A 10,548-nucleotide genomic window follows, 5' to 3' on the forward strand; every position below is an offset into this window, starting at 1 on the left:
ATCCCATGTGGGAGTACAGAGGGGAACATAATGGTTCAAAATGTGGTGTTGAGAATGAGGTTGACTCCATGCATAAAGCGGAGGCTTCATGGGGAGGAGAGGGGAGGTGTCTGCTTCTCTTCAGATTAAAAGAAATGTTCTGGAAGCCGAAGGTAATCTCTTCCCAGGCAGTTTGTAACTGAGCTTCACAGCTGCCAAATTGCATTTGATCACATTCAGCATCTCTAGCTGAGGAGGCTGCAGGGTGAGGAGCAGCACGTCACGGGGTGTGAAGGCGTCTGAGCCAGCCCTGGCTGTGGTCTCTGTCAGAGGCTCCATCCAAGGCATCTTCCCAAGCAGAATATGCCTGATTTGCCACCATCCCAAAAGCTACAGGACAAGGTGGGCTGAGCCTCTGTGGCGCTGCTGATCTTTTGGCCAGGAAACCAGTGCTGGGATGAGCTTGTGAGCTACAGGCCCAGCTGCTACCACTGATGGTGCTGCAGCATCTGTGCCCTTCATCCCACCCCTGTGGGTAGGAGATCCCATCACTGTGGACAGGAGATCCCCGTGGCACGTGACCCCTCCTGCCCCTGTGCCAAGTGTGCAGGGCCAGCAGGCTGCAGGGGCACACCCTGTGCATCACTGCACGACAGTCATAGAATCAGAGAATGAATCGTAGAAGCACTGAATGGTTTGGGTTCTTCCATCTTGTTCCAACCCACCCTGCCATGGGCAGGGTCACCTTCCACTAGACCAGGTTGCTCAGAGCCCCCTCCAGCCTGGCCTTGAACTTCAAGGGATGGGGCATCCACTGCTCTTCTGGGCAACAAGAGTCAATATTCACCTCGGGAAGGGCAGCTCTGTCATTGTCTCTGACAAACACAGCCTGGGCTGCTCCACACCGACGACCCCAGGCTGCCTGGAGCAGGAGCTGGGAGCAGCTCCCCGTTTGGCTGTGTTAGGAAGTGGGAGGCACGGATCTGGGATTGCAGGGAGAGCAGCAGCACCACTGCCGTGTCAGCCCCCTGCCTGCAAGCATCATTTCAGGGCCAGGGGTTTCCTGTTAGGCAAAAGAGGGGGAAATTTTCAAACAGAAAATAGTGATTTGTCTCAGTGCCAGCAACCTGCCTTACAAAAAATATTGCCCATCTGAAAGGAAATCCAAATGGGACATTTTGACGTAAATACCCCTTTTGTAGAAGCCTTCCCTCCACCCCTCCCACTATTTGGCAACAGAAAATTACATCTTCCTATGTGAAACCTGAATTTTCACATTGGAAACTTTCAATTTTGAAAAAATGCCCCTTCTGTCTCCCCTTAGCACTGAATTCCGTGGAATCCACCCCTTTGTTGTACTGAGGTCTCAGCAGTGCCTGATGCCTCATTTCTCGCTGTTTTACAATAAACTCTTACTTTCAGTGTTTTTTAAAGAGCAGTGTGTACACCTGAAGGTATTTTAAAGAAACTATTTAAAAGGTTATAAAAAATAAAATAAATACTTGGCATCAAGATTCTTGGAGTGCCTGATGAATATTTTAATAGTCAAAAATCCAGCCAGAGAGAAATGAAAGGATTTAGTGCTCTAAATAAAACTCTTTGTGGGTTTTAATGTGCAAAAATGGACAACAATGGCTTTAAAACCTCTCCACAAATACTTACATCTATGCCCTGGTATACTCTGTGTATCTTATATCCGTAGTCAGTAATGGTCTGTTATGTCTTTTTAGATGCTGAGGGAAGGCATTACACCATTTTTCTCCTCTAGGACTTTGAATAATAACCTTTAGGTTTTGAGCAGAGAGTTTGGACCTGTGGGAAGACAGTCATGGATGTGAAGCCTCTTCATTCCCAGAGTTTTTGTATCCTTTGATGGAAAGGAAAGCCGGAGGGAGGGGAGTGGGAGATCTGGGACGTGATCATTCCCACACAGAGCAGCTCAGGCAGCATAAATTGTGGAAAGCTCTGTGCTCACATAACTTCTAATTGTCTTGTGACTGCAGTAAGTTTCAGACCAACAGTGGGATAATGTTTGGTGGTATCACTGCTTAACGTCTCCATTTCTTTCTCTCACACACACATCCCAACACAGCCGGAAGAAAAGAAGCTTTTTGTGGTATCAGCTGTGACAGAGGTGAAGAATTGCTTGAGTTCTTATTTGTGTAACTGGTCAACTCACTAGCCAAGAAAGCCTTCATTTTTTTTTTTTTAAATTAACCAAATGTGTTAGTGTCCATGAAATGTGTATTTCTGTAATTATTTCTGTAAAATAATATCTTTTGCCTGAGCAAGAGCCCTGTTGTAAGGTTGCCTTTCTGCAAATCTTCCTGCTAATCGAATCTTCTGTATTTTCTTTCTTTTGTAGTAATTCCTGTTGCTGAATGTAGTGAATGCAATTGCTAAAGTGATGGTGCCAGTATAAATTATTAAAATTACATGGAGTAATAAAAATGTGTTGTGTATAAAAAGATGCAGAACAAGGCAGTAGGACTCGAGCTTTTAAGTTACTTCAGAAAATTCTCTATATCTATAATATGGATAAACTATACATTAAGCACAGTTGGGTTTTGTCTTTATGTGTTTTCTAAAGCAAAATGTTTGGATGCCATTTATTTTAGGTTTCCAGCTTTCCTTGAAGAAAATGAGATTGTGAGAGGTCTTCTCACAGGTTTTGGATAATTTTTGGAAGCATCCTGGGTTGGATGATTAAAAACATAGTGTCTAAAATCATAAGTCACTTCTAAAAATCTATGTGGTTTATTTATAACAAGGAGCACTGAAAAGACTAAGCTGTATGAAGATCACTTTGTATCAAATATATAAATTCATTAATTTAGTGCATAATGTCTGTTTTCTTTTTATTGAAACAGAGAAGTTCTTGAGAACCAACAGATTAAATACAGCCTTTGTCACCTACTGGCCCTTTTACTACATATTAATACAAATAATCCATTTGAGTTTTTCCTTTCTTGTAGCAGGCACTCACAGAGTGGATACGGGAAGTGGCATGGAAAGTTGGAAAGAGATGCTAAGCAGCACAGATGTAAGGTTGGTGTTGCACAAAAAAAGAGTTCAGTGCATAATCTCAGCCCTTGATGGAGAAGATATGGTGAAATGTTGACTTTAATTGCCATGGGACATAGATTAGCAGATGGTCCCATGGATAGACTGCTATCCATGTCTATAAATAGCATAAGATAATTTATGCAAGATCTCTCTTTTCTTTTATAGCTATCTCCCAATGTGTTGATATCTTTCTGGCAAGGAAGTATCCATCACTGGAGCTGGAATCTAGGTCCTGTTTAAAGCCTTGGTATCATGTGATTATGTTACAGCAAAAAAAGCATCTGATCAAGTAGCTCCTGATTGAAAAGACAGGCTGTGACAGCCCAATCTGAATGCACCTTCATTTCAAAAATAACTTTCGGGTATCTGCAAGTCAGCTGGAATAATGGCTGTGAGAAGTGGGGAAGGCAGCGCGGCTCCGAGCGGGGTCAGGGAGCTTCGTGTGGTTCCTATCTCAGGCTGCTGAGTGGTGTTTTGCTTTGCACATCTCATCTGCCTTCAGCTTCCACCTCCCCACAGCTGGATGAATTTCTTTGCTCGAGGTCTCATTGCCACAAGCTTTTTTTCAAAGCTGCTTTTTCTGGCCGGCCCTGCACAGCTTTGCCTGCTTGTCTCCTTCCTCTCCTTCTGCCAGCACGCTCAGGTTTTGGGGTTGGTCCCCACGAAGCTGCAGTGCTGGGGGGTGTCTGCCTAGTTTAGGGCAACCACATTAACCCTGTTGGGGTCCTGCTGTTCCTGCCCAGCAGCTCAGTGCTCAGAGGGACCAGCACCTGCTCTTTACCACCTCTCAGCACAGGATCTGGACCTCAAGTGGCACTGTGGAACCAGCCACGACTGGAAGAGGTGTTCCAAGGAGGAACTGCTGAAGCTGGTGGAAAACCTCGTGTCTCCAAGTACCCTCAAAGTACACAGGCTGAGCAGCCAAAGCACTCATAGGTAAGTGGCAGAAAGTTTTTGGGCCCTGCCATCCCTGTGTGCAGTCTGGATCCCCTGTATCAGGTTTTGCCTCCCGGACATGTAGACCCCGGGTGCTACAGCTGCTCCTTATCACTGGAGTTCATTTCCCTCTTTACTGGGCTTTCCCAGACATCCCAGTCCACATCTCTGTGTCCGTGGTTTCTGTAACGAAAACCTCACTTTTGGGTTCATGGTTTTGGCTTTTCTGTCGCTCAAGAAACCTCACATTTACAGACTTGGCTGCAACTGTCACCGAGCAATCGGGAAACAGATTCCCATGGATGTCTATGCTTTTGAAGCTTTCTGTGCCATTTGTGCCTTATCCAAAGAACTCTCAGAAAACCCCACTTTTTAAGATATTCATCCATCATTGTGCAAAATTTGGCATGGTAAACCAGAGTCCAAGCAATTTTTACGTCCAGTTCTCCCTTGCTATTACACTGAATGAAGGAAGTACTGGTAAATAAGAAGTAAGCAAGGAACTTGTCTATTTAAGTACAGGGAGTATTTTAAGACAGAGCACTTTTCCCAACAGTGGTACAGTATCTCCCAGCCCCACAGAAGGGCTGAGTCATCCCTCTGATCACCACCTGGGCAGGTAAATGAAAACATAACAGAGGACCTGCAGTGATTGACTTTATGTCATTTTGAGCCTGAAGTCGTTCAAAACCAGCCACCAGAAACATGCATTGAAAAATCAAGGTCCACATCCTTCTCCATGATAAATCTAAACCCCCATGGTTCAGTAGGGATATTCTGGATTTACCTACATGTAATTTAGAGCAGATTTTGGACCCTGCTCATGAGCATTATGCTTTTCCCTGCAGGAAGGAAGATTGATTCTGACCTTACTTAAACTAAGCAGCTTTAATCGTTCAGTGTGGAAACACCAAGACTGGGCTGGGGGCTGGGGACACAGACATGGGAATCCTATAATCTTTGGTTAAGTTGTAATGAAATTGTCCAGGATGAGAAGGAAACAGATGGATTCTGATTAATTTCTCACAAGTGTAGACCTCAGCATCCGATGCAACATATGTGGTGAGCAAATGTCACTCATGCCTCCAAAGTGCAGAAAAAAATCACTATTGTCAGGATATATTCATTGGCATATTGGCTGCTGAACTCCCAAGGGAGTGAGGATGCTGTGCATTACATTTAGTCCTGAATTAAATATTCAGAGGCCGAGATACCTAACCCTTTCCTGTATGCCTCACTGGTTATCACAGTTGAACTTAATGAATTGAAAGAGGGAGGGGAAGGGAGATTTCCTCCCCTCCTTTGTAAATCGTTATTTACTGGGGAAGGAATATCAAGATGGCTTGATATTTCTGCTTTACAGAGTTCAGATGACTACCAATATAGCCTGAGTTAGGGAAAATAACGCAGCTTTGAGCTGTAAATGAGCAACTACACAACTTTCATCTTGTACTGATAGAAATCAGAGCCCAGCTCTGTGTTTGTGGAGTTGTTCTGGGTTTTGTCACTTCTGTAATCTATTCCATGTAATTGCATATTTAAAGAAAATGTAGTTCATGTATTGATTTCCACTATATTGTTTAAGGCAGGTAAGATAAGAGGCCAGAGCTACTTTCTCTTGTCTCCATGTAGTCTTAGGAAGTGGAAGGAGCCATGCATGTGAGTAAAGCGAGGCCCCATCTGCGCTGAGGAAAAAGATTCATTACAGCTGACTTGTCCTGTCAGAATTACTGCCCTGGACTGTTTCTCGGAAGAGGATGTCACTAAGATATCTATTAGAGTATTTCAACCACAAACTTGAGAAATGAATATTGAGCAGTGGGTCTCCGGTGTAGCTCAGGCTCTGCCCCCATGCACAGCTCCCCCCTTTCAGTCACTCCCTCTGCAAAATCAAGAAATGTGCAGGTTAGTGTCTTCTCTTCTAAAAATGAATTCATCATTGGGAAAATGGGAAAAAATTGGAAAAAATGAGCTCCTAACTCACTGTATGTTGAAATTATATCTGTCTTAACTTGCACATTTCCCTCTCCTCCTTTGGCAAACACTGCTCCACTCACATTATGGGCTGATTTGCTTGTTTTAATGATCATCCTTTTAACAAGGGAATGTGTTTTTGGGGTTTTTTTTGTTTGTTTGTTTGTTTTTTGGTTTTTTTTGGTTTTTTGTTTGTTTGGGTTTTTTTGTTTGTTTGTTTTTGGTTTTGGTTTTTTTTTGGGGGGAGGGGAAGCCAAATCATCTCAAAAAGAGCTTTATTTCTGATTGAGGAAGATGTGGCTGATAGGCCTGGGAAAAGTTGGAGATATCCACATTAGCTGCTGTCATGCACTGGCTGAAGCTCCCTCGCTCTTCCTGTGCAGCCCTTTGTTTTGTTCTGAGTGGAAGATGCAGCAAAGCTCAGTAATAGCTGGGACTGTGCTAAAGAGCGCCCAACTGCTGAAGTCATAACCTTTGTTTTAATTAAGACCCCTAGTTTTGGAAAACCTGACCTGAGAATCTTGTTTCCCTTTGTCACCATTTAATATTGTGACCTGTGCTGGCCTATGGTCCCCTCTCACCTCGTGGAGCACAGCAGTGTTTAGTTTGACTTCATTGCTCATTAGAGACAACTAGTAGTCTCTGTGCTTAAATCTTTAAAAATTATAATAAGACAATGAGACTCATTCCTCAGGAAGCTGAGGAAAACTGAGTCTTGGGTTTGCTGAGATTTCTGTTTTGTTTTGTTTTGTTTGGTTTTTTTTTCTGAAATGGGTTGTTTCCAACATTTTCCCCCTGTTTTTGCCTTAATTATGTACCAGAACTGAGGTAACAATTTGTGCATCTGCAAACTTTTTGAACACAGTACTCTCCTTTGTCAGCTGGAACCTCCTGTTCAGTTCTTCTGATTTTTCCATGGTTCTTGACAATGCATCACTTACAGGTCCCTCCATTAAGCTGTTGCCAGTGCAATGGGACTAAGTTTGATCATTGCTTATTGCATCAAGGCAAAATAACATAAATCCTCTGTCGATCTCCAAAGTCACTGAACGAGATCAAACTTTCTTTTTTCCTTGTTTTATAACATGCCACTGGAATTTCCTAAAAATGTTACAGTCCCCTTTGCTATCCTGGAGACTAGAAGCTGTTCTGGGACTCCTTGGCTCATAAAAGTGATGACATTGCAAAGCTACATCAGGATTTTTTGACCCAGCTTGTGTTGCGTGGAAACCTCAGAGTCCCACGATGCCATCCCAGCTAAATACATGGTTTGCTGAACAAACCTGCCCACTGCTTTGCTTGGCAGAGGTTTTTGTGGACCACCAGGAAAGCCTGAAGCCACAGGAAAAGGTGAAGCCAAGGAGAGAGGTGGGAGGTGGACTTATAGGGAAGATAAAACGGTGGGTGTGGAGATTTGTATTAATTAATTGCAAACCCAGAGAAAATAGGAATATTCAACAAGTACAGAAATAGCTGGTGACCAAAAATATTTCCCTAACTCAGATAATTGAGAATATACTCAGTCAAGTGAAGCCATTTTCAAGGTGCAGAGTGATGAGGATGGGACCTAAGTGCATGTTGTCTTTGTCTCTTCATCTGAGGCCTCACACATGAAAGTCCCAGTTGCTGCTTCCTGTGTTCAGCAAACCAGTAGAGATATTAAATTGGGGCATAATGATGAATGAAACTGTGGGATGTGTCTTGATTATCCCAGGTTTCTAATGTATAATTGAATTATTTTGGTAAGTGTATTTCAAGCCCTTTGATTTCTGGCCTCTGTTTTTAATTACTCAGCCCCCTCTTGCCCTTGTGCATTATTATGCTGCTCATTAGCATTCAGTGAGACTACAGAAGTTTGACTTCTGAATAAAGTAGCGTACAAAAGAGAAGGGATGCTTTTTATCTTACCATTTAATAATTTAAATGGAATCCTTTTCTTTAATCAATGTTTAATAGTACAATAGTTGTTTATTTAAACTGTGCTTTACCTAATTTTGCAAACAAAAAAGAGAGGCAGGATAAACACGTTTAGAAATAATAAGCTTTGTAACCGTTTTAATCTCCAAAAGATTTAAAATCTCTCCAGCACTTCTAATGTCGGTTCATCTCAACAAGGCACTAACACGGGCCTTGAATGTATCTGTATCGTTCATGCAGTGTTAAGAAGTACAAGCCTATTTTTTATTTGAGGGAAGCAGAAAACCCTGCTAATTGCAAAACTGAAAGCTACTCAGCAGCGTTAATATTGTTGGCATGACTGCCAGCTGTGATGATTAGGATGTGTGACAGAGGGAGAGATAATTTGATCACAGGCCTGGGGACTAGAAGCTCCCGTGTCCTGCTCCTTCCCAGTACACCTGCAAAGGCAAGGAGAATACAGCTCAGCCCCACAGTGCCCGAGCTTTCTGGGAGGGGTGTCCTGCAGGGCACAGTGGATGCCATAAATATGTGAGTCACACCAGGTGGAGGGAGTGGGAGCTCAAGCCTGGGCATTGACCTCTCAAAGGAAATAGCTTTATAGGGGGTTAGTAACCAGGTGTGAAGGCTCTGCATCTATGGTGCTTGTTCTGTGTCATCAGCAAAACGTGGCTTTGGATGGGGATTGGACACTGTGGGACAACAACTGGGAACCTGAGCCACGGCAAGGTCAGGGGGACCCTCAGAACCCGACATAAAAGAGATGGACTAAAGCATCCGTCCCTCTGCTTGGCTTCCTCATCTGTAAAACAGGAATTGATCAGGGATATCCTGAGGATTTAGAGATATCTGGAGACCGCTTTGGAGGCATTAAAACCAGTGAGCATAATATCTGCATTTCAAAGTACTCTTTGGACCTCTTAATTCATTTTGACAGCAATGCTGCACAAGAAATGTGGCTGCCTCCATTGTCTGGATGGGAAAACTGAGACTAAGGGATGGCGGTTGTGGAAGGAAATGTGAGCACAGGACAGCACCAGGCCAGAGAGAGCTGTGAACTCCTGTCCCCTGTGGCTCAGCAGCCCACTTGTAAGAGCACCCACAGCTGGTAAACTGCTCCATCTCCACATACCAGGGGGTGCTGATCTTGTGTAATCCCTGTCTGATGTCCTGACCAGTCTCAACAAATTGTACTCCAGGCAGAAAGACCAGACCTTTTTTCTGCTGATTTCTGTCTCCTGTCCTCTAAATCATTCCCTTTCCCATTAGTATATCCAGTTCTCTCCCTTTCCCCCAGATCTACTTCTCACATTTCTTTATGCAACCTTGGAGCTCCCTCCTCTCTCTGCCTTTTCTGTGTCCCCTTTTCTAGGCTCACTAGGTCTGGAGGGGTGTTAAATGCCAGGAGCAGTAGGCAAGAAGGTGACAGCTCCTCATATAAGGAATGAGATGGATATTTAACTGTATCATAACTCTTGTTGATTAAAAGAGCATAGCTGAGTTGTGCTAACATGAGATGATAGAGAGCTAAGGGGATATGGACCCTTTCTTTCAGGCTAAATGAATTTATCCAGGATGTGAGAGTCTGCTCCTGTATTATTAATTTACAATGAATGGTGGTGTGAAAGCTGCTGAGATTTTTACTGTTTTTCACTTGTGCACTAGAGAAGTTGCACAAAGACAACTCAAAAGACAATATGCAATTCCACAGCAGCAGCCAACGAGTGATTTCCTGTGATGAAAGTAGCCTGCCCTGTTCCACAAGGCATTTTTTCAGTTTCTTCCAATTTAAGGAATGTTTGTCTGGGGAGGATGATGATTTGTATCACACCAGGATTTAGGTAATATAGCCGAGATGAACCTACTGTTGCACTGAGCCCTACGGTCACTTACGGTGAGACACTGCCCTCTCTCACAGAAATGGGACTCTATACATATTTAAATTCATGACTCCCACAGAAGCACGTATTTGGACATCACTGTTTAGGCAAGCACCAGAGCTACGGGAGAAACTGAGGGTGTAAAGTGAGGTGATAAAGGTTGCACAGAGTCAGCGGCAGAGCAAGAAGCAGAATCCGTTTCCCAGTGGCTGCTGGAAAAGCTGTTGAAGTGACCCCGGCTTTGTAGCCAGGGAAACACCATCTTTCATTTTTCCCATTTAAACTAAATTTGTGAAGGCGATGATTTATTAATAACCCACAGGACTGTGGGGTAGGGGCAGCAGCGATCAGACATGCGGTAAGAGGCGGGGGGAGGTTGTGGTCCTGACCCCCCGCACCCTTCTCAAGTTGCGGCTGTCTCCCAAAGATGCTGCGAACTCCGGTTCGGCTGCGAGCTAGAAAATATCTCCTGTCTCTTCCCTCGGCTCAGCAGCGACCACTCGGATGCTGAAATAAGGTCAGGGCTCTGTCAGGCGGCTAAAAACCCTGGCTGAGGGAAGGCTCTGCCTCTGGAAGGCAGCGCGATCTTCCCCGGCAGCATCCCGCTGCCCGGAGCCGAGGAAGGGAGGGAGAGAAGGAAGGAGGAAGAGAAGGAGGGAGGAGAGGGCACCTCGCCCGAGCAGCGCTGGCTCTGCGCTCGCCGTGCGCGGTGGGGTCAGGTACGGGGGGAGAGGAGGTGGGAGAGGCAGCGAAGCCGTGACACTGCGCTTCCAACCCCGTCTCTGAGGAGGAGGAG

The 10,548-nt window shown here is 44.5% G+C and overlaps 1 protein-coding gene across 1 annotated transcript in view; it reads left to right on the plus strand.

The window, feature by feature from the left end:
- Window positions 1–3,575: 3,575 nt before the first annotated feature.
- The window catches only part of TAFA4 (TAFA chemokine like family member 4), a 77,716-nt gene continuing 70,743 nt past the window's right edge, over window positions 3,576–10,548 (plus strand). Inside the window, exons 1-2 of the mRNA XM_008925720.2 lie at window positions 3,576–3,587; window positions 3,842–3,981. The gene's annotated coding sequence lies outside the window, so the exon portion shown is untranslated. The remainder of the gene's footprint in view (window positions 3,588–3,841; window positions 3,982–10,548) is intronic.

Source organism: Manacus vitellinus, unplaced genomic scaffold, assembly GCF_001715985.3.
Source record: "Manacus vitellinus isolate BGI_N305 unplaced genomic scaffold, ASM171598v3 scaffold_14_pilon, whole genome shotgun sequence".
In the NCBI taxonomy this organism is placed as follows: domain Eukaryota; kingdom Metazoa; phylum Chordata; class Aves; order Passeriformes; family Pipridae; genus Manacus; species Manacus vitellinus.